Below are 25,717 nucleotides of genomic sequence, written 5' to 3' on the forward strand. Positions count from 1 at the left end.
AACTTGGGCTAACAGTGAATTATAAGCCAATCCAGTTATTTAAGGAGACCCTGTCTTTTTTAATTTAATTTTTTTATTTGAATAACTCTGTTATCATTAAAATATTCCAAGAATGATTGTTCTGAAGCAAGTGACAGCCTTACTATAGCTGTAAGAGGAAGCATCAAAGGTCAACATTTGAAAATGAAATAACCTCACAAAAATCAATACATGCTAAATACCAAAACAGTCAAATGCAACAATATTTACATGAGTATTGTGTTATATAGGACATCTGGTTCTTCCCTACTGTAAGTTTACAAAAACCTTGGGATATTCAAAGTGTTGGGTGCTACCTACCATCCCACCCACTGCCGCCTCAGGAGGCTGCACTGAAAATGAGTCCTTCCACACAGGGACCAAAGCAGTTCTGGAGCTGACTCACTTAGAAACCACAAGATACCATGATCATATACAAACACAGAAGCAACACATTATAACTTTTTGACCTCTCAACTGCTGCTATTAGGTACAATCCACTGTAAATAATTGTAGGCGTGTTTTCACAGACCAACAGTCCTAGCCTCTGAAACACTTCGGAGGTGAGCACATCTGAGCATGTTATTCTTTAATAAAGCAAAAGCCAGCATTTTAATTAAAATTTTTATTTATGTGATACAGAATCCCTGCAGTTCAAATAAGGAAAACAGACCAAACTCAGAACACTATTAAATCATAAAACAAAACAGTATGTAAGATAAAGTCAAATAATATAATCCACACTTGATACATTTATTTCTATCAATCATCACATTTCTAATAAGATTAATTTTTTCAAGTCTCAAATTCCAAACCATTAATAACCCATTCTTTAAGACAGAATGAAAGCTATGACCAACAGAAGACACACAGCATTTAGCACGGTGTCAAAATAAAAGGTCTCTGTTAAAAGCTGATGACATCTGTCAGTAGTAACCATATGAAGGCTGCTGGTTGTGGCCATACTGTGTGTACTGTTGTTGATAGTAGGGCTCTGGTCTCTGCTGTGGGTAGTTGTTGTTACCCCATGACCGTCCATGCCACTGATTTGATCGACTGTCACTTGGCCATCCGCGTCTGTTATCCCTACCTCTAAACTGTCTGTTGTCTTGCAGCCAGGTGCCTCTATTTCTTTGGTTACCACCAGCTCTGCTATTCCATTCCTCAACAATTGGAGGGGATTCAGGAGGCCGTTTCAAGTGTTCCTGGTATTCTTTGTCATCTTGTGTGAATCTGCTGGCAAACATCTCTTCAAAAATTGGAATCACTTTAGAAATATCACTCATCTTGAAATTCTGTACAATTTTTAAGATCCTTCCAGAGACCCACTGGAGAGCCCTCAGGTGTCCACACAGCAGCACCCCATACCGCTCCCCTAGGTAACCAAACGCTCAGGATGCCCTCAACTACCCGACTAAGAGACCCTGTCTTAAACAAGTCTTTACATGACTGAATTTGTCATCCTGGTATTCCCCTTAAATGTCACTTTCCCAAATAGAAGACACACACATACACACACAGGGGGAGGGGGGCTATTCCCTAAATTCTTACCCATCCTGACCCATACAAACTATATAACCACTGAACCTCTGGCCCAGTGATTCCCTATCTGACACGACTGTTTAGTTTTCAAATTATATGGAATAATCTGGAAAGTCTTGTTTGCGCTACTGTCCACCATCTTTCTGTACCACACACATACTATTCATAGCTTTTCTATAAAAGAGCAGATGCTGTGTTATCTGTTCACATCTGTAGCTAGAGCATCCAGAACAATTGGATTATTATGTGTTAATTAAAGAATTGTCTCTTCGTATGTGTTTTAAAACATGGTTGATAGTCTTATTCTCAAGAACACTACTGTAATTTAAGAGTTGGTTCTCTGCTGTACACTGTACATACCTTTTCCTTTTTAGATACATATATTCATTTAAGTTATATAACTCAACCATGTTAACCTGACTCCTGAGGATCACCTAACCCCACAATTCCAAATCAGTCTAAGAAACACTGAGAGACACCATCTCAACAAAATTTATACATATACATGAAAACAAACAAACTTGTTATACAATTCAGTGGTTTTTAGTGTCACAACACTAAAGTTTGAACATTCTACCACTCCCCAAAGAAACTGTCCAGTAGCTACTCCTACTTTCCCTCCGACTCCACCTGGGCAGTCATTAGCCAGTCAAATCAATCCAACCTCTTCTGGATAGTCGCAAAAATAGAACCCTACAACTATACAGCCTTTTTAAAGGTTTGTTTCCCTTAGCGTGTGTTCAAAGCACATCCACACTGCAGTACCAACCAGGACTTCATTCTTTACCATTCAACTCAACCATGTGTCCTACTGCTGCAGCACCTTTCATTTATCCTCTCACTAGCTGTTCCTACAGTCTGAGACAGTATGAAAAATGCTGCTGCAAAAGTCTGCTTACAGGTTTTGTTTTGTTTACAGGTTTTTACTTAGACCTATGATCAATTCTTTACAATGCTGGGAGACTGAGTCCAATGCCTCACACATGCTAACAAGCAGCCTTGCCACCAAACTAAGCCTCTAGTTTAAGAATCTGTTTGTTTGGGTTTTCTAAAGTTTTTTTTTTTTTTTAAAGATTTACTTTTAAAATTGTGTGTGTGTGTGTGTGTGTGTGTGTGTGTCTAGGTATGTGCATGTAAGGGCCTGAAGAAGCCAAAGGCATTGATTGGTTCCCTTGGATCTGAAGTTATAGGCCTTTTAAAGCCATTTAATGTGGGTGCTGGGTACTAAACTTGAGTCCTCACTCATTTCTTTAGACATTGGTGGAAGTCAATTTTCAGGTGACATGGTAACTTACACATGATCTTTTGACAACTCCCATACTGTTTTCCAAAGCAGATGCAACATTCTCCATAAAAAATACATGAGAATTCCACTTCTTCCACATTTTGATGAATTTTTAAAAATTAGTCACTCTACTGAATATGAAGAAAATCACGACACATCCAACCCATTAAATCCATGAGACCATGACGATATCAGAAAAACTTACTGGTAAACTCTGGAGAATCAACTCGGTATTATATAACAAAATAAACAAAAATAATCAACCATTTAATTGTCTTTCCTAGGTTTTCTTTTTTAAATCTTTTTTTCTAGGTTGACCATGCAACAAAAGCTTTTTTTTTTTTTTACAAAATTACATCAGTTAATAAACCACTCTCTAATATAATTCTAGCACTCGGAGGCAGAGGCAGGTGGATTTCTGAGTTGGAGGCCAGTCTGGACTACAGATAAGAGTCCCAAGACAGCCAAGGCTACATAGAGAAACTCTGTCTGTTTCCGTCTCTCTGTCTCTGTCTGTCTGTCTGTCTGTCTCTCTCTCTCTCTCTCTCACACGCACACACACAGCCAAACCTAAATCTCTAAATATAATCATCAGTTAATTAAAAATATTGGGGGGCATTAAATATTGATAGTAAGAAATCTATAACATAAGATGATTCTACAAAATGAACAATATGGATTTCTCAACAAATAAATTCAAGATAAAAAGAAATAGAGGAAGCAAATGGAGACTAATAGCAACTAGAAACTTCTAACAATCATGGGTATGTTTATCTGCCTCATAAGAATTCAAACCAAGTGAGGGCTTATCTCTACAAGAAATTCAGTCAATACTAGTAAGAATGTAACAAAACTTAGATTCATTTATATTTCCAACACTACAATATTCTGACTCAATCTTAAACCTTTTGAGGTATTTCCACAGTATTATACACAGATACCTCTGCTCTTGGGATAGGTTGTTGAACTTCCTAAAAACAAATCCTAACAGTCGCTACTAGCAGGGTCATATCTTAAAAATAAAATATCTCTGACAAAAAAAAAAATAAATCCCAGTATGGAGGACAGAGAGTGGGCACAAATTTCCATCTCTAGCAAAAAAGCTATTGGTTAATGACTGCTGGAGAAGAAATCAGTTTTCTTTAATGGTATGATAAATCAGGTATACGGATCACACTCCAGTGCAAGCCCCATGCCAAGGAGCAGTTGGCCAACAAAAACTGGACTCAACTGTGGAATTGAGGGGATAAGAAGTTAGGTGGATAGGAGAGTGGGAGGGAATCTGGAAAAAGTTGGGAATATAAATAAATTCTCAAAGTATAAAAGCATATAAAATTTTTTTTGTACTTTAAAGGAGGTCTATCAAGAAAGCCAGAAATAGCACCCAGAATAAAGAAACTTGTATGTCTGGTAAGGGTTTAGTATTTAGACTTGTATAAAAAACATTTATACAAATAACAACGGAACAAAGTTTCAAATTATCAGTTTGATTAAGTTAAAATTTATAAGTGAGCTAAATGATAGTTATTAGAAGATAGGGGACTACTTCTAATGGAGAAATGGAAAGAAGATACTAAAAGGGTACAAAGTCTCAACAAGATATGAGGAGGTTTTTATTGGAAATGTACCACACAGTATGATTAAAACTTAACATATATTTTTAAAAAATCAGGGTAATTTTCAGTTGTTCTTACCCCCCCCAAACTAACACTTAAATAGACACTAATTAATTGGATTATTTTACATTTGATGTAAATCATCAAATTTTTTTCCATAAACATATGCAACTGTAATTCAATTTCAACTCAAAATAGAAAAAAAAACTGAGGGTCCAGTTATAGCTGAGTGGTATATGTTTAGTATTCATAAGCCCTGGGCTGAATGCTGGGTTGAGTCTCCAGCATCAAAGTAAAATAAAAGGAATCAAGAGTGAAATCATTTGTCCAAAGAAAACTCCTTATCAAAACCACAACAAAGGGCTAAGACCACAGCAGTGGTAGAGCTCTTACCTTGCATGTACAAGGCCCTGGATTTGATCTTAGCCCTACCCCCAACCGCCTCATTTCTCCTTGGACTGCATCTGACTAACCAAAGAGATAAACAATAGATACTAACCGTAACAGGAGGAGTCCTCACCCACTGCCCATAGAAACGCAAAATGGAAAAAGTATTTTAGCATAAAGGTATCTTAACATGAGAAAAAACGATCACCATCTTCAGCCACCACGGAAATGTAAATGCAGCTACAATGATATTCTACCTCAGGCACCTCAGGCAGAAAGGCTTTCCAAGCAAACACTCGTGACTATCGGGGGAAGAGAGCTCTGTCTAGAGACAATTTTTGAGATGAATAAAAGATCCAACTAAAGCTACTGAGTTCTTTCACAAAGGCTCTTTCCCATACCCTGGAATGAAGACACTGCCCAGGACAACGATCACCTGTTAACTGAGGGGAGCTTCAGAGAGCAAAGGAATGACATAAGTGCCCAGTATTTGGTACCGAATAGACTCAACTTCAACTTTATTATGAAAATTGGATAGAAAGAAAGATCTGAAGTTAGTAGTTCTTACTGGTAAGAACCAGGTTCTATACTCAGTAGTAACATAGTTGATGACAGACCTCTATAACTTAAGTTCTAGGGGTTTCAATGTCCTCTTCTGGCATCCTTGGGATGCACCCATGAATATAGTATACATACATACAAACAGACAAAAACTCATTTACATAAAACAAAAATAAAAAGTAAAAAATACTGCTGGTAAGAATGCAAATTAGTGCAGTCAATATGGATGTCCCTTAAAAAATTAAAAATGAGACTTCTGAGGCTTTAAGAGATAGCACAGCAATTTAGACCTTTCAGAGGATCCAGATTAAATTCCCAGCATCCACATCACAGATCCCAACAGTCTGCAACTCCATTTCCAGAGAATCCAGTGACCTCTTCTGACTTCTGTAGGTACCAGGTGCACAAGTGGTTTAGAGATATACATGCAGGCTGTTGTAGGTAGGGTTTCTATTTCTGTGAAGAGACACTATGACCATGGCAACTCTTTTAAAGCAGAATATCTCATCAGGGGAATCTGGTCTGGCTTACAGGTCCAAAGGCTTAGTTCTTTATTTTCATGGTGGGAGAAGTATGACAGAGCAGAGGCAGACATGATGCTGAAGGAGGAGCTGTGGGTTCTACATCTGGATTGGCATGCAGCAGGAAGAGACAGACATTGGGCCTGGCTTTAACATTTGAAACCTCAAGGCCCATCTCCAGTGACGTACTTCTTCCAACAAGGACAATCTACCCCAACAAGGACATACTTCCTAATAGTGCCACTCCCTAATAACCAAGTATTCAAATATATGAGCATATGGGGGCATTCCTATTCAAACCACCTCACAGGTGAAATACTCTTTTCATAAAATGAAACAAAAAAAATAGATGAAACTTCTACTAGTCTCTGGCATCTGTGGTTTAAGTTTTAAAACCTCAACCTCCCTTCGTGCCTGCACCTTCTGCCAGGGTGGATCATCAACTTGTCTGTCCCTCTGAAGACTCCACAGTCTGAAGGTCTCCCAGGAGATCTGCTGCACTCAGGGCCACAGGTCTCCCAGGAAACTTACAGCAATCTAGGGACATAGGAGGCAGGCTCCAGATGGAGAGACCCAGGACAGTTAACACCAGAGATAACCAGGTGGCAAGAGGCAAGCACAAGACCATAAAAAACAGAAGCCAATGTACTTTGACATCATCAGAACCCAGTTCTCCCACCACAGCAAGCCTGGATACCTCAACACACCTGAAAATCATGATGCTGACCTAAAATTTTATCTCATAAAGATAGAATCTTATTTTTATCTCCTTTAAGGAGGATATAAATAACTCACTGAAAGAAATACAGGAAAACATAAACAGGTAGAAGCCCTTAAAGAGGAAACAAATCCCTTAAAGAAATACAGGATAACACAATGAAATAGGTGAAGGAATTTAACAAAGTGGTACAAGACCTAAAAATTGAAGTAGAAACAATAAAGAAAACACAAATAGAGAGAAGACAAATAAATACTGCATTAATTTAAAAAACACAAATAGATGCAACCTCAGGAATGTAAAATATAGGAAAGGGGTCAGGAACTACAGATGCAAGCATCAACAACAGAATAGAAGAGATAGAAGAGAGAATCTCAGGTGTAGAAGATACATTCAAAGAAAATACAGGGGCTGGAGAGATGGCTCAGTGGTTAAGAGCACTGACTGCACTTCCAGAGGTCCTGAGTTCAAATACCAGCAACCACATGGTGGCTCAGAACCATCTGTAATGAGATCTGATGCCCTCTTCTGGTGTGTCTGAAGACAGCTACAGTGTATTCATAAATAATAAATAAATAAATCTTAAAAAAAAAAGAAAATATAAAACATAAAACCTTCTAACCCAAACATCCAGGACACAATGAAAAGACCAAACCTAACAATAATAGGAATAGAAGACAGCAAAGCTTCATCCCCAGCCCAAAGGACCATAAAATGTCTTCAATAAAATCACAGAAGAAAACTTCCCCAACCTAAAGAAAGAGATAGCCATAAATGTATAAGAAGTCTATAGAACATCAAATAGATTGGACAAGAAAATCCTCTTGTCACATAATAATCAAAACACTAAATGTACAGAACAAAGAAAGAATATTAAAAACAGTAAGGGGGAAAAGGCCAAGTAACATGTAAAGGCAGACCTATCAAAATTACACCAGACTTCTCAACAGAGACTCTAAATACCAGAAGAGCCTGGACAGAGGTCATGCAGACCCTAAGAGAACACAAATGCTAGGCTACTATATCCTGTAAAACTCTCAAGCATCATAGATGGAGAAACCAAAATATTCCAAGACAAAACTAAATTTAAACAATATCTATCAATCCAGCCTACAGATGATTCTAGAAGAAAAACTCCAACACAAGGATGGTACCTACCCCAAAGAAAAAAAACAAGAAATCATCTCACAACAAAATCAAAAGGAGAAAATCACATACACATAATGCCTCCTATGACAACAAACATAACAGGAACAAACAATCATCTGTCTTTAATATCTCTTAATATCAATGGACTCAACTAAATAAAAGGATATACGCTAACAGACTGGATTCACAAGCAGGATCCAGCATTTTGCTGCATACAAGAAACACACCTCAAGAACGAAGACAGACACTACTTCAGAATAAAAGGCTGGGAAAAAGGCTCATATATTTTCTTCTAAGAAAGTAGTCCCAAGAAACAAGCAGGAGTTGCCATTCTAATATCCAATAAGATAGACTTTCAACTAAAAGTTATCAAGCAAGCTGGGGAAGGACACTTCATTTTCATCAAAGAAAAAATCTACCAAGAGAAAGTCTCAATTCTGAACATCTATACCCCAAATGCAAGGACACTGACATTCATAAAATAAACTTTACTAAAGCAGGCTAAGAAAGGAAATAGGGAAACAACACTCTTCACAATACTCACAAATAATATAAAATATCTTGGAATAACTCTAACCAAACAAGTGAAAGATCTACATGACAAGAACTTCAAGTCTCTCAAGAAAGAAATCAAAGAAGACCTCAGAAAATGGAGAGATCTCCCATGTTCATGGACTGGTAGGGTTAACATAGTAAAAATGGCCATACTACCAAAAGCAATCTACAGATTCAACATGATCTCCATCAAAACTCCAACACAATTCTTCACATACATGGAAAGAGCAATTCTCAATTTCATATGGAAAAACCAAAAACCCAGGATAGCAGAAACAATTCTTATCAATAAAAGAACTTCTGGAGAAATCATCATCCCTGACCTCAAGCTGTACTACAGAGCAATTGTGATAAAAACTGCATGGTACTAGTACAGAGACAGACAGGTTCACCAACGGAATAGAATAGAAGACTCTCAGGATTCAAAGGGAGGGACCTTAGATGAAATACTCAACAGTGGGGAGAGGAATCTCATATAGAGTCCACCTCCAGTAGAAAGACATGGCATTAAGTGAGGGATAGGGTTGCTATTCTACACTCAAAAACTCTGTCCCAGAATTGTTCCTGTCTTAAAAAACTACAGAGACAAAAATGGAGAAGAGACTGGGGGAAAGAAGGTCTACTAACCCACCTAATTTGGTATCCCTCTCACGGGGAGGCGGGCCTGACACTATTACTGATGCTATGGTGTGCTTACAGACAGGAGCCTCTCATGTCCTCTGAGAGGTCCAACAAACAGCTAACTGAGACAGATACAGATACTAGCACCCAACCATTGAACTGAGCTGGGGACCCCTATGGTTGAAGTAGGGAAAGGCTGGAAGAAGCTTAGGAGTAGGGCAACACCATAGGAAGACCAGCAGTCTCAACTGATGTGGGCCCCTGAGATCTCTCAGACACTGAGCCTCCAACCAGGCAGCATACAAAAACTAGTCCAAGGCTCCGAACATATATACAGCAGAGGACTGCCTACTCTAGCCTCAGTGGAAGAAGATGGGCCTAACCCTAGAGAGACTTGAGGCCCTAGGGAGTGGGGAGGTCTGGTTGGGGGAGGGGAGGGTTCATTCTCTTGGAGACTGCTGGGAGGAGGAATGGGATGAGGAACTGTGGGAGGGAGGACCAGGAGAGACTGAACTGTAAAAAAAAAAAAAAAAAAAAAAAAAGTAATGGAAAAAAAGGTAATTAAAAAAAATACCAATTGGGGGGAAAAAAATCTCAATTTCTCCCTAAGTCAGGACAAGTGAACAACAGTACAGTTGGCCCTCCCTCCATATTACCCAATTCTATTCTAGAAACTGAAGCCAAGATGCCTCAGCTAACTTAGCTTCTGTTAATCTGTCCGCCTATGCAAACTCCCCCTGCAGCTGCAGAGCAGATACTAGGATGTGTTTTTTACCTTTAAAAGCCTCTTGGTCTAAATGTTTCGAGGCTACACTGAGTTACCAAATACCTAAGTGTAGTCCCATTGGGCTGGAATAAAGACTTTCAACTGGATATAAACTGTATCTGAGTGGTGGTCATCTGTAGTGAGCTCTCCATAACATTTTGGAGGCCCCAGTGAGACTCCCTGAAATTAGACCCTGGCACTTAAGGGCCTTGGTAACGCCAGAATCAGGGAAATGTGCACCACTTGGAAAGAACTCTTAGGAAGGTACACATCTTGAGATGTTCCAGGGCCCCATAAAAAGGCCTCTCTTATTGCTGATAAGTCTGAAGGTACCCCAATACCACCACCCAAAAGAAAACAAAAAGTAAACCAAAAGTCATCTGGTCTGAAAACTTCCAGAGGTAAGTTTGGTCTGTAAGAGATGTCATTTAGTTAAGACACAAAAAAGGAGGTTGGACACAACCATAGATCCTATGCTAGGGTTCCGTATGAGAAATCAACAGAATCCCCTGCTCTGTTCAGGTGTATGAATATGTGGTGGCCACTCCTGATTGTCTTTACTATGTGTCTCTGTATGAGTGTCTACCTTTTATCTCTGTATTCCTGTCAGTTCTGTTGGTTGGAGAAACATATCTAAAATGGAAGGAGGAATAAGCTCTCCTGGAATACTACTCAGTTCACTAACCCACTGCCCCCGATTCCTCCAGCAAATGCACAATTTCCTGCGTGCTCACAGGCCACACTGGGCTGCCTACCTATGCTGTTGTGCCCCTCCCCTTCAGGTTTGGCTGGATGAAGCTGTTGCTATGGCAATGCCAGTGGCCATAGCCACCAGTTTCCTTGTAATAACCAAGGGCTTCTCTGATGCAAGACCCCTCCACCTCTTCCTCTTGGCTTAAGACTTGTGCCCTATTGTTGGGGACTTAAATCCTTTTGTTCCAGCCAAGTTTCCCACAGAAACTAAAACAAAACAAGACATACAAACAAACAAAAAAAAAAACCCCTCCATCTGTTCCTCATCTACTCCAGAGGAAAGAGCCTGCCTGTCCCCTTAACAGTCTACCTTGCTTGCTTCCAGCCTGTTTAGTTGCCTGACTCCCACTCACAGTCTTGGTCCTGTTTTCCCTAGGCAAGTGTGCTCTCTGTTCCTTCCCCAACCTGCTCTAAGTAGTTGGGGGTGGGCGGTCAAATTTCTTCCCTGTTCATGGTTTATGTTCCTTTCTCTACCAGTGACTTGTGTAATTTGGAAAGTCCCCCAAAGCCTCCATTTTCTTAGAAGCCTCGGGCTTTTATCACTTTGTTGGAAACCGATTTAAGGTAAGGAGGGCATTAGAAGTCTTTTTGGCCAATAATTTGGGGGGAACTAAAAGCAGCAATCATAAAACCTTCCAGTGTATTTAAGGTAGGTTAGGGACCTGATGAATCACTCACTGGGTTTCTGGAGAAGCTCTATGAGACATCAAGTATTTGCTCCCATAGACCCAATTGCCCTGGAAACCAGGGAGCCACAAATGCTGTCATTATCACATAGTTTCCTTCAGACATAAGGAGAAAACTTCAGAAACTAGAGGGGTTTAAAGAGATTATAGTTCAGCTTTTGGAAATTGCTTAGAAAGTTTATAGCAGCTGAGATTCAGGGAATCTCAGGCAGGGAAAGAAACTCTGTGAGGCAACTGCTGCCCTGTGAAAACAAACAAGGGAAGAAAAGGGGGGAGGAAAGACCAGGAAAAGGGGTTCAGGGACTTGCCAGTATTGTTTGATAGGACTCAAGCATAGATCTGGTGGAATTTAGACAAAAATATCCACAAACCACCACTCTAGTGTATAGATAGCCTCTTCATAGCTCCAGCCACTGAGGGAAAAGGTGAACAGGCAACAATAGTCCTTTTAGAGGTCCTCCAAGCCTTGAGGTAGTGTTATAACCTAGAAGCCTCAGCTATGTCTCTTGGATCACATGCATAGGAAAGAAAGCAGAATCCTGCAAATTCTCCCTCTCCTCCCCGTGGTGGTTTAAATATGCTTGGCCCATAGGAAGTGGAACTATTAGAAGGTGTAGGCTTGTCAGAGTAGGTATGGCTTTGTTGGAGGAAGTTCATCATTGTGAGGGTGGGCTTTGAGGTCCTATGCCCAAGCTCTGAGAGATGGATGTCTAACTTTCAGGTGACCCCATACCAAGCCCTGCTTCTGGATCAATTCTACATTTGATTTTATAAGACATCAACCCTCTCAATCCTGCCAGTCTCCTGCCAGATGATGACTCCCAGGGTCCTAGCATGACTGTCTTGAGCTGACTGACCTGGTCCAGAATGGAGAAAACTTCAGAAATTAGAGAGATTTAAAGAGATTATATTTCAGCTTTTGGTAATTGCTTAGAAAGTTTACAACAGCTGAGATTCAGGCAAAGAAATTCTCCTGTGAGGAGATCTGCTGATATCCCACTGGTGACACCAGATGAAGGATTAGTCACAGATGGCAGCAGTTTCATCCAAGATGGAATCAGGTATGCAGGGGCAGCCAGAATGATACAAGATAAAGTTAAGCGCTGTGCTGGGAGAAAAGACAGCATATCGCCATATACACCGAAAGTCATAAGCTTTCACTATATTCCATGAGCTCTATACAGGGAAAGAGGACTGCTAACCTCAGCAGGAAAAGAAATCAAAAATAGAAAAGAAATCTCAGCTCTCTTGGAATAAAAAAGATGATTCCTCAGAAGCCAGAGCAAAAGAGAGGCTGACCTGGTAACCAGGAAAGACAACCTATCCCTGCTGGATCCTTTAGCAGACTGCCCAGAACTAACTCAAAGGCAAGATTGAGAGAAACAAGAACTGGCCACACAGCATAAGCAAAGATGGTGGATGCTGCAAGACAGAGTCTGAGAAGGCAACTGGTTTTGGATCTCCACCAAGCCACCCACCTAGGGGCCACAGAACTACTCAATTCCTCAGACCCAGGTATTAACACTCCAAATGTGGGAAGCCTGATTAATGACATCACTTTTAGATGTGCCACCTGGGCTCAGGTAAACCCCAAAGTAGGATGGAAGATCCCACAAGAGATCTGGGCTTGAGAAAATGGGCCTGGGGAACACTGAGAATTGGACTTCACTAAAATATGGCCTAATATTTTTGGCTATAAATATTTGCTGGTATTTGTAGACACCTTCTCAAGATGGGTGGAGGCCTATACCACCCCAAAAAAGGTTCCTCCAATAGTTGCTAAGAAACTTCTTCAGGAAATAATCCTAGGTTTGGACTGCCCCTAGATTTGGGGTATAACAATGAACCAGCCTTCATAGCTAAAATGTCTTAAAATCAGGTATTAAATATTAATTAAAAATTATACTCTGAATATGGCCACAGAGCTCAGTTCAGATAGAAAGAATGACTAGAATTATTAAGAGACTCTGACCAACTTGATCCTAAAAACTTGTGAAAAATTGGGTCAACCTCCTCCCTTTGCCCTTCTCAGGGCCCAATGTAGTCCTTACCTGGAGGGATTTAATCCTTTGAAATAATGTTTGGTAGTTATCCTCCCACCCTCTCCAAATTCCAAGACATTCTCCAGGCAGAAATGTCTAATTACTCCCTTCTTAAGTCCTTGCAGGCTTTTCAGCAAGCTTGCCAGGCCACTGACTGGACTATGAGGGGGATTCCTGCCACCTCCCACCTCTGAATTCACCTATCAGGTTCCAGCCAGGAGATATGACTTGTATAAAAAGAATCTCTGATCAGACAGACTCGAACCTGTCTGAAAACAACTCTACTTAGTCATCCCCACCACTCTAACTTGTGTTAAAGTAGCTGGTGTCATTCCTTGAAAAAAGGCCACTGAGGATGACGACAGAGGGATGGTCGCTCAGACCCCAGACCCCTTAAAGGTAAGAGTGACCAGTGTTCACTAGCCCATGATACACACATCAGCCTCAAACCTGGACATGGAAGTTCAGAAAAACCAAGAATGGGAAACTACCTTTCAGGTGGACCTCTGTGCTCTTATGCCTCCTTCCAGGGGTAGGATAATATGGGTCTAAGAGAGAGACAAGGGTCAGGAAATCAGATTATAGAGAAGACTGGCTAGAAAGAGGCCTTCAGGAATGCACACCAATGATGAGTCATCCTGCCAAGGACAATGTGCCTGCATCATGTCCTCAAATTGCTTGACTAAAATGTGGCACCTGGAAAGCTCACTTTCCCACACTGTTATCTCCCAGGCATATGCCCATAATGTAGAAAAGGAGAGAGCTCATATTGGCCTTGATCAACAAAGGTCAAATGGGTCCCAATTCTGGTCTCAGTCCTAGCAGGGACAGGAATAGCTGGTACAACTGCCATAGGCACCTTAGCCTTGATTGTTGGGAACCAAAATTTCAGGGAACTTAGTTCCCAGCTAGATTTAGACCTAGGCAATTTAAAGAATTCTATTTCTGGGTTGGAGAGCCAAGTTGGCTTCCTCGGAGAAAGTCCTACAGAACTGAAGGAGGTTAGACTACCTTTTTATAAAACAAGGAAAACTTTTCACAGCATTTAGGAAAAAGTTGTTTCTATGCCAATCAGTGGTAACTAAGGAAAACCTTGCCTTGGTTAGAGACAACATCAAAAGAATGAAAGAAGACCTAAATCAATTACTTGGTATCCGCCTCTGTTTACCTGAACCCTATGGCTGACCACCTTGCTGTCAGTGTTAGCCAGACTGCTGATTCTTACTCTGATCAGGCTAATGACCCTGGATCCTCAACTGCACGGCTAACTACACAAAACAGAGATAAACTCAAGTTAAGTTACTAGTCCTTAGGACCAACTATGCCCCCTCCAGAGCAGGAAAAGTTAATGATTTGACTAATGACCATGGAGTCAGTGGAAAACGTGACAGGGCAAGAGAGTGCAGAGATTCTTCCATATTCTCTTCCTGCTGAGGGCATCTCAGGTTTAACTAGAATTTAATCTCCTTGATGGAGAATCCTGTGAAAAAATTACCAAATTCTATTGTAAGACCTGAGGCCAATAAAACCCAGCTATCATCTTATTTTAAACAGCCTGCTTATGCAAACGTTCCCGTCAGTTAACTGCTCATCTTAGTTTCTGTTAAATTACCTGCATATGCAAATCTGCAGCTACAAAGTGAGATACCAGTAAGTGGTTTTGGCCTTTTAAAGCCTCTTGCTCTAAATGCTTGGGGCTATACTTGGGTTCCCATTGAATACCTGACTATAGTCCCAGCTGGCTGGAATAAAGACTATCAACTGACTATAAAGTAAATGTCTGAGTGGTCATCTCTGCTGGATTCCCCACAACACCACAAACAAAAAACACTCCAAAACTAAAAACAGTATCTGAAGATATTCCCAGCACTTGAGAAAATGCAACAGGAAGATCCTGAGTTGCAGTAAGCCTGGGCTACCCAGTGAGACCTTGTCTTAAACAAACAATAACAAAAAGCACCAGGGGTGCTGCATGTGTCATAAGGCAGGAAAATCTCTGACTACAAGGCCAACCTGGTATATGAGTTCTAGGCTAGCCAGAATACAAAGTGAGATCATGCCTAAGAACAAAGCATGCACACACAACACCACAGCCACAAAGGGAAAATCACAACAAGACACGTTCCATGTGATCCAGCTATACCACTCCAAATCCTTCCCTCCCCCAGATCAAAGTTAGCATATCTATTATAGAGATCTGCACTCTTGTCTACTGCTGCACTGCTCGTGATAACCAGATTACAGGATGAGACTAGGTGCCCATCAATGGATACATGGATAAAGAAAATGTGATAAATATACACATTAGGGTCTTATTCCATAATTAACAAATAAAATGTTATTTGAAGAAAAATGGGTGGAACTAGAGATTATCACATTAACTGAAATCAAATTATCACATGAGTTCTTTTGTCTGTGGAATCCAGGGAAGAAAATAAGGACATGAAAGTAAAAGAGATGTGTTGGTCAGAGTTCTATTGCTATGAAGAGACACCATGGCCAAGGCAATTCTTACAAAGGGAAGCATTGAACTGTGGGCTGGCTTACAGTTTCAGAGGGTTAGTCCATTATCATGGAGGTTAACATGGCAGCACACAGGCAGACGTGGTGCTGGAAGAGCAGCTGAGCGCATCTACATCTGAATCCACAGGCAGCAGGAGCAGAGAGCCACAGGGCATCACTTGTGTTTTTGAAAGCGTCAAAACGGGCTGGAGAGACGGCTCAGCCCTTAAAGGCTAGGCTCTCAACCAAAAATATAAGAAAACCTCAAAACCCTCTTCCAGTGACACATTCGTCCCACAAGGCTATACCCCTAATCATTTCAAATACTGCCACACCCTGGTGATCAAGCCTTCAAATCTATGAGCTTATGGGGGGGTGTCATTTTCATTCAAACAATCACAGGAGACTATTAGGATTGTAAGAAGAGAAAAAGGAAGAATGACAGAGGCGATTAATAAGATCAAAGTGTATCGTATGTATACACAGAAATGTCAAAATGAAACATCTTACTCTGTACAAAAAATTTGAAGGTTAGATGTGGAAGTAGTGGAAGGAGTAGAGAATGAATAAATCCAAACACACTGTATGAAATTCTCAAATATATTGTATTCAAAACTTAATAAAACTAGTAACAGGGGATATGAAGCCTGATCTAGACATCTGTAACCAAGCAAGGCTTCCAGTGGTGGGCCTGGGACATCAACCCAGCCACAAAACCATTGACCTACAATCTGCCCTGCCTGCGTAAAGTGCTAGGGTAATGGTCACAGAATTTCTGGGAGTGGCCAACCAATGATTGGGCAACTAGAGGCCTGTGTGCCAGGAGAAGGATCCTATGCCCAACACTGCCTGGATGGCCAGGAACCAGAGGCTAGAAAGCCCTGAGTCCTAAGACAGAACCAAATATGCCTGGTAAAACCAAAAACAAACAAAACAAAAAAAGTCACTGAAATTATTCCTAATGGTATTCTACCATACTTGGTGCCTGGCCCAATCATCATCATAGAGGCTTCCTCCAGCAACTGGTGGGAACAGATGCAGAAATCACAGCCAAACATTAGGTAGAGCTTGGAAAGCCCTGTGGACAAGGGAGAGGAAGGACTGTAGGAGCCAAAAAGTTTGAGAACATCAGAACATGGCCCACAGAATCAACTTAGCAGGATTCACAGGGGTTCACAGCAATCACAGAGCCTGCATGGGTCTGCACTAGATCCTCTACATATACATTATGGCTGTTAGCTTGTTCTTATGGACCTTCTAACAGTGGAAGTGGGGGAGTTTTCTGAATCTTTTGCCTGATCCTGGGACCCTTTTCCTCCCACTGCCTAGTCTTTTTGTATCTTGATATGCTGTGTTCAGTTAGTATCTGGAGCCTGCTCATTTTTTCAAGGGAAACTGAAAAGGAGTGGATCTGGGGGAGCAGAAGGGGGTGTGGGAGGTATGGAGGAAGGGGAACCTGTGATTGGGATGTATTACAAGAGAGAATAAATCTAAAATATATTTTAAAGTGTATTAAGTTCAAAGAAAAAAAGCATTAAGAACATTAGGCATAAAAACAGTAATGATGAAAAACCCAGTGATGTTCAAATCAGTGGTCTCCTCTATCCCAATTAACTGCATAACAGGACAGAGAAACCAAAACCAAGATCTTATTTTAAAATTTTAACAAAATCTTAGGAAAACATTTAATAGTATCAAAAATACTGTTAATTAAGAAGATTAAAAGAATCTAGTACATAAAAATGTATACCAATGACTTGACAATCTAAAGGAAAGAGACATTCCTAGAAAAATACATCTTACCAAAACTTAGAATACATTGTCTTAATATGTATCTACTTTAAAAATGCAATCTATAATTTAAATTTTTTACCTTAGAAAATAAAAAGCACTCCATATCCAGATGGTTTCACCAGTAAATTTCATCAAAACTTAGGTAGTAACATCAGTTTTGTTTTTGTTTTTGTTTTTTGGCAAAAACAAGATTTTAAATGATTTATTTTTGAAAAAATACAAAATAGCTGGGCAGTGGTGGCGCACGCCTTTAATCCCAGCACTTGGGAGGCAGAGGCAGGTGGATTTCTGAGTTCGAGGCCAGCCTGGTCTACAGAGTGAGTTCCAGGACAGCCAGAACTACACAGAGAAACCCTGTCTCGAAAACCAAAACAAAACAAAAAAAATACAAAAGGAAAGGGATGAGGAGGGGGATTCATGGAACCTGACAGACTCAGGGGAAAATCCCAGTTCCCTGATTCACTGACTGTCATATATCATTCTGTTACACATGATTAAAAACTCAAGTGAGACTTAAAGTTGAATGGGATGCATGACACAAAAAACCTTCACCGAGGAGATAAACGGGGCCATTGTTCTTCATCAGAAGGCTGCCATGGCAGTAACCTCAGTTTTTTAAAGAAACAAATTTCTAATTTGCTTCAAGGAGCTAACAAGACTGACATTAAAAATATATTAAAGGCAAATTGCAAGATAATCTCTCAAATACATGGACATAAAATTCCTAAGGACAACATGTACAAAAATCAAGTTTAGAAACATGCTAAAGTAAAATATACTATGAAGAATTTGTATTTACTGAAGGGATGAAAATCTGGCTTTATTTTGCTATTCTTTCCCGAATGTTCACACATTAATATAAGTAATAATGTTTGTTGATTGGTTAATTTGAATTTGCCTTCTAGTCATGTGTTTTTTTTTTTCAATAATGGAGACTGAACTTGGGTGCTAGGAAAGTCGTCTACCACTGAGATGTAACCGAGCCCTAGAAGTAAGCATAAAGCTAACGTAGCATACAAGAAAATGAATGTAACTTAAACCATTCATTAGTTGGGCATGCTAGTTCACACTTATAATTCCAGCCTCAGGAAGGCTGAGACAAGAGGAATGCTGTGAACTTAAGGCCAACCTGGGCTACATAGCCAGCTCCAAGCCAACCTGAAATACATAACAAAACTCTTGTCTGCAAAAAAACAAGACAAAAAAAATTCATGATTTTTCTCTAAAAACTCATTCAGAAAACTGAAATTTTCTTTAATAATTTAAATAGTCACAAACTTCAGCATACCTACTAGTAAAATGCTCAAACTATCAACACCCATCACTCTTCCCCAAGACTACAAAACAACACAATAATGCTCATACTATCAATTCTAGTTAACCTTGGATTACAAGAGAATAAGAAGCTATGACAAAAAGGAAAAGGAGTAAAAAGAAATATTATATGATTTCTGGAATTATAATCATATGTATGTATGTATGTATGTATGTATGAATGAATGAATGAATGAATGAATGAATGAATGAATGATGGATGGATGTATGTTCTGGAACAATCTATAAATTAGTAATAATTATTAGCATGTATAAGTGAACTTAGCAACATTACTGACTACAGTGTTAATGTACAAAAGGCTTACCTTCCTACAGACTAGCAAACAAGAAGTAAGAAAAATGCAGATGACGATGAAGACACAGCTCAGAGGTTAAGAGCACTTCTTGCTCGTGCAGAGGGCCAGTTTGACCCCCATCACTCATACAGGCAGCTTATAGCTGTATGTTAACTCCAGTTCCAGGGGGTCTGAGGTCATCTTTTGGTCTCTATGAGCATGCATTCACATGTGGCATATAATCACAGACACATATACATAAAACTAAATCTTAAGAAATTTAAGTAATATCACTAATTAAAAGAGAGATCAAAGTTTTTCAAAGATAAACACACTAATATTTATGTCCTTGAAAAGGACAAAATTTAACTATAAAGTTAAAATGCTAACTTTAAGGATCAATAAATTGAAATTACCTTAAAATAAATACTAAGACATTAGTCAAAAACTGGAGAGTAACTGCATACATCTAACAAGTTCCCTCCAGAATCTGTTAGAATGCCTACACAACTTAGTTTCCCAGTAAGAACACATAAGGATTGTACAAGCATGGTACAGAGTGATTTCAAATGGCCAATAAAAATCTGAAGATGTCCAACCTAAGCAGCAATCAGAAAAAAATACAAAATTAAAACCATATGTAGCTTTGTTGGTGGTGCATGCCTATAATCCCAGAACTTTAGAAGCTGAGGTAGAGCAATGGCTACTTGAGACTTTGCCTCAAAAACAAAGAGCAAGCAAACAAGAATCCATATATGGTATTATTACATTCCATAAAAATAGCTATTTGAAAAAGAATAATAGACAAGGATGTCGAGCAGCAAGCATAGATAATATACCCTTCTGCTGGGAATGAAAATTGGTCCAACCCCTTTTAGAGAAATTTTGGTGTCATTAGATTTAATAGATTCCCACACATAAATATTCTTCACCAGAGTATATAGCCTTGATAATTTGTCTATCAGGCTTCATATACAACAATGTTCACAGCACCAATGTTTTAACAGCCAAAACAACTAAATGTCAACATACACAACATCAAGTTTCACAAACTACTATAAATGAGTACTGTTACTGCTCCCAGGCCTAATCTCAGAGCTGGCCACAGTCAACGCAAACAAGCAGCAAAGCCAGGATTTGTTTCAGGTCACCTGTGTCAGAATCTATACCTCTATTTTGTGTAAAACTTACTTTGAAATGGGCTGACTGAGGATGTTTTTTCAAAGCTGCTCCTCTTCTTATCTTCCCCATTTTTAGACTATAGCCACATACAGAAAGAGCAAAGGCCCTAACTCCATCCCGAAGTTACACAGATGGTAGAAATGTGAGAGACAGAAAGTGAGAAAAAGTTTTCAGAGGTGACAATCAAGCCACCATTACATAAAACAGGTGTTTCTTTTTATAAATTGTCTGGGGGGCGGGGAGAAAGGGCAGAGGGTTGCACATATGCCATGGTGCACATGTGGTGGTGGTCAGAAGACACCTTGCAGGAACTGTTTCTTCCACCATGTGGACTCAGGAGGTCAAACTCATATCATCAGGCATGACAGCAAACTCCTTAGCTGCTGAGCCATCACCTGCCCAAGAACATAATACTTCTAACCAGACAATATTCAAGCCAATTGTCAACTATGCAACAAAAGACTATTCCTTGTTAGGATGTTTTTGCTTAAGCAGACATGTGGGAGGATGTTTTGCTGAGAACAGACAAGTGGTGTTTGTCTGGAAATGGCCTGAAAAAAAAGGGCATGTGGTGTGTTGCTAGAGTGGATGCTTGAGAACACACGTGATCTTTGGAAAGGGTACAGATATAACCCAACAGACAGTGGACGATGTTGTGTGGTGTTGATTTGCCTTGTCAAGTTTTTGCTGGTCATCATTGAGCTTTGCTGACACTCATCTTCACTAACATCGCTGTGTGGTACTAGTTTGTCTTTTTTGTTGTTGTTCATCATTTGTTGTGACTTTATAGAGAAAAATGCACCAAAGAACTTTTGGTGGTGTTTTGGTGACTTTTTGCTGCTTTCATGGACTTGGCCCAATTGGCAGAGCCTCCAGGTTTTAAATTCATATGGAAGAAGAAAAGACTACAAATATAAAGCAATCCTGAGCATGACAATAATCCTGAAGTAACATTATACCTGATTTCAGGTTTTACTACTGAGCTGTGGTAGCAAAACCAGCATTACATTGTACAAAAGCAGACATGTAGATCAATGGTCCTACAAAAGAGGACCCAGCTATAAACCCACAGAACTATAGCAAGCTGATTTTTAACAGATACCAAAAATATACATCAGAAAAAAAAGACAGCTTCTTCAACAAATAATGTTGGGAAACTGAATACACATGTAGAAAGAAGAATAGAACTAGATCCCTGTATCTTGCCTTGAATAAAAATCAATTCTAAATGGATCAAAGACCTGAAAAATTAACCAAAACTCTGAAATTGCTAGTGGAAAGCAGAGAAAATACTACAGGATATACACAAAGAGCAAAAACGTCAGTTGCTCAAAAATATTGGCAACTGGGATCCCATTAAATCACAAGGTTTTCTGTACAGCAAGGAAACAGCCTACAGAATGGGAGAAAAATCTTTGCTAGCTACACATAAGACAGACAGCTAACTCCAAGACTTTTTTTTTTTAACATCTGGGGAAGGGGAATGGAGGGAAGAACTTTAGGATATTTTTAAATGGGCTAATGAACTGATAGTTCTCAAAAAATGAAGCAAAATTTATCAAACATAAAAAAAATACTCGTGGTTACTACTTATCTGTAATTGCAATTAAACTAGCTTTACAATCCACCTTACTCTAGTCAGTAACAGTCACTAAAAAAAAACAAACAGGAGATGCGGGGGGGTGCATACCTTTAACTCCAGCACCCAGGAAGCAGAGGTAGCCAGATCTCTTGATTTTGAGGTCTACATAGCAAATTCCAGGCCAGTCAAAGTAAGGCTATATATCTGAGACCTCATCTCCTACTCCAAAAGACAAGAGGCAGAGAGGGAGGAAGAGAGGAAAGAAAATAAAACAAACAAGGCCCTAAGACACCTCTTGGGTTAAAAGCTTGTATTGCTTTTACTGTAAAGACCAGCATTTGTTTCCCAGCACCCACATCTGGCACCTCCCAACTACATCATTAGCTTCAGCTCCAGAGGATCCAACACTTCTGGCATTCATGGATATCTGCACTTCATGGTGTGTACAAATACACACACACACACACACACACACGTTTACCACATGACCCAGGTGTATTACTCCTGGGTATTTACCCAAAGGCCTCTGTGTCAACTTGCACATCAATGATTATTGTAACATTGCCCACAGCAGCCAAGTTGGGAGAACCAACTCAGGCGTCTAACAGCGTCTAACAAATGGACAATGAGGTGGGTTTACTGCCTTAGTTAGGGCTTTACTGCTGTGAACAGACACCATGACCAAGGCAACTCTTATAAAGACAACATTTAATTGGAGCTGGCTTACAGGTTTAGAGGTTCAGTCCATTATCATCAAGATGGGAACATGGCAGTATCCAGGCAGACATGATGCAGGGAGATCTAAGAGTTTTAGATCCTCCTCTGAAGGCTGCTAGGAGAAGACTGGCTTCCAGAAAGCTAGGATGAGGGTATTAAAGCCCAAGCCCACAGTGACATACCTACTCCAACAAAGCTATATACCTACACCAACAAGGCTATACCTCCTAATAGTGCCACTCCCTGGGCCAAGCATATACAAACTGTCAAACATACAGAATTTAATTTTTTCAGTCATAAAGAATGAAGTTCTAGCAGTGGTGGCGCACACCTTTAATACCAGCACTTGGGAGGCAGAGGCAGGTGGATTTCTGAGTTCGAGGACAACCAGGGCAACACAGAGAAACCCTGTCTCGAAAAACCAAAAAATAAATAAATAAATAAAAGAATGAAGTTATGTTGTTTGTAGAAAACCTGATGCAACAGATTAAGTGAGTTAATCTAGTCTCAACAAGATAAATATTTTATTTCATATTATAGACCCTATACTATGTACTGATGCATTCAAATCATGTATCTATATAGGATATAAATTAGAAACAAAACTATCAAAGGGGATAAAAAGAACTAATGGGGAGAAAGAAAAGGCAAGGGGAGAGAATGAAAGAAAATATGCCCAATATGTAACATTTACTTGTATGAAAATGCCACAACACCATTTACAATGAACAGAGGAATGCTATCGGAATGTTTTGTTTTGTCTTTAGAAATCTTTTGAAACAAAATGTATATTACCTTTATGACTTGGAAACCAACATTCAACAAGACAGTATATATATAAAGACAATTCAACAACCTGCACCAACTGAAAAATTATCAACCAAAAAAAATGTTATGCTTGACTGAAGCAACTCACTGAGGTTAAGCCACTAGTGATGGTCATTTTTTTTTTATTCTTTTCAACTAGGAATCAATCCCAAGGCCATGTATACGCTAAGTACACACTCTTCCATTAACTATATTCTTATCCCAAGTCTTAGTAGAAACTATAATCACATAGTTTTCTCAAAGAGTAATAAAACATGTATTAAAAACTAAAGAACCTTCATGAATTTTTAATTCACTGTAAGCTAATGGAGAGCTTAGTTAGCTCATAATTTAAATGTGTATGCACTTTTGGAAGTTGATAGAGTCAAACATCCAGACTGTCAAAAGTACCTCCCATATCTTCCTGTGCAATTCATCAGAAATAAATTCTATAGACACCACAGGCCAATTTAGTTTTTTTGTCTTTGTATTTAAGACAGGGCCTCACTCAGTAACTCAGGCTCACTACAATACCTGTATCTAGCTTCCCAAGAGCTGAGATTACAGGTGGTCACCACCACACCTAGCTTCAATTTTATTCTTTTTTAAAAAATTTTATTTTATGTACATTTGTGTATGACTGAGTACATGCATCATGTGTGGAGTGCTGATGGAAGTCAGAGAAAGCCTTTGGAAGCTGCTGGAACTGTGTTACAGGTTGTTGTGAACCACCATGTGAGTGCTGGAAGTCAGACCTTGAGTATTCAGCAAAGGCATTAAGTGCTCTTAACTGCTGAGCCATCACAGACTCTTCAGTTTTATTCTTAGTTTTTCCTCCAAATGTTTAGCTACTACTTAGTGCTCATGGACCCTACATTTTCATGAGAATTATTTCCAACACTAAATTTAAAAAGTTAAATCACAGATTTTATAACTAAAGAACAGTACTTGCCAGTCATTCTAGGAAATCTGTTGCTATTTTTCAAAGCCCATTTTAAAAAATTAAAAATGTAATCTTTCTTCTAAAATGACCCAAGCAAAATATTACATCAACATTCTTAAAACTGTTGGAGTTCTGTGCAACTGCCACAGAAGACTATGAAACACTGTCAAGGTATCCATAATGTCCTGGCAAGAGTTATCTTCAGGAGATTTCCCATTCCCTACTGATCAGTAGTCTCCTACATATGGGAAAATTACATGCCTGTTGACCTGTACTCATGTTTTAAAAACTGTACCATCTAATACAGTTGTTACCAAGTCACAAGTGGTTACTGAATATTTGAAATATAACTAGTCCATTATGACAAATTTACTTCATTCTCAAGTCTTAGTACTAAGATAGAGCTGAGCTGGGAGATAGTTTGGTGGGTAAAAGGGGCTTGCTACACAGGCATGAGAACCTGAGTTCAGACCCACAGCACCCATATAAGAACCTATAGGTGGCCATATGTGCCTATAATGTCAGTACCAGGAAAGGGTGGAAACAGGAGAATTGTTGGGTTTCCCTAGCTACCAGTCTAGCAGAAAGCTGGGGGTGGGGACACCAAGAAACTGAGCTCCAGCTTCAGTGAAAAACCTTGTACTCAGAGAAATAAGGCAGAGAGTGACAAAGACAAAATACAGCTTACTAGCACATTTTTAATACTAATATGTTGACAAGACAGTATTTTATATATGTTGAACTAAATACTAAATGTATTTCAACCCTAACTTTAAAAACAGCCTTGTTTTTATATGTGTATGTGAGTGCCTAAATATATGTACCATGTATGTGACTAGTGCCCTGGGGGACCAATAGGGTATCAAATTCCCTGGAACTGCATTTACCAGTGTTGTGAGCCACCTGATGCTCATCTGAGAAACAAACTCAGGTCCAAAGTCAGGTCCACTACAAGAAAAAGAAGTACTCTTAACAACTGAGCCATCTCTCCAGCCCCACAATGTAAAGAGCTACCAAAAATCTTCAACAATATGATTTATATTATATTTTTCTGTCGTATTGGCGCTAGAACCCTGACTAACAATTGGTGGTTATGTTCTGTATTTCTAGAACAAGATCTTGCTAGTTATCTTATGCTAACCATGAAATGACTATGTAACCCAGGCTGTCCCCACATTTACATTTCTCCTTGTCTCCATCTTCTAAGAGCTAGAAATACATGTCTGCACTTCACTCCCAGCCCCTCTGCTGGACACACAAATACTGTTACTTTCAGTCTTTTTAAATTCAACTCTTCCTGTGCATCACACAAAACAGATTATTCTATAATTACAGGCAGTCTCCACACATGAGGGGATCC

The 25,717-nt window shown here is 39.5% G+C and overlaps 1 protein-coding gene and 1 pseudogene across 2 annotated transcripts in view; both read right to left on the minus strand.

Moving 5' to 3' along the window:
• Positions 1-25,717, minus strand: part of Cpeb1 (cytoplasmic polyadenylation element binding protein 1) — a 99,649-nt gene that overhangs the window by 54,012 nt on the left and 19,920 nt on the right. The window lies entirely within an intron of this gene.
• Positions 70-1,365, minus strand: LOC114610303 (annotated as a pseudogene). The gene has a single exon (XR_003709670.1). The product of XR_003709670.1 is annotated as an RNA guanine-N7 methyltransferase activating subunit pseudogene (transcript).

The sequence above is a fragment of the Grammomys surdaster genome, unplaced genomic scaffold (genome assembly GCF_004785775.1).
Source record: "Grammomys surdaster isolate TR1022 unplaced genomic scaffold, NIH_TR_1.0 126036, whole genome shotgun sequence".
Taxonomy (NCBI): Eukaryota; Metazoa; Chordata; class Mammalia; order Rodentia; family Muridae; genus Grammomys; species Grammomys surdaster.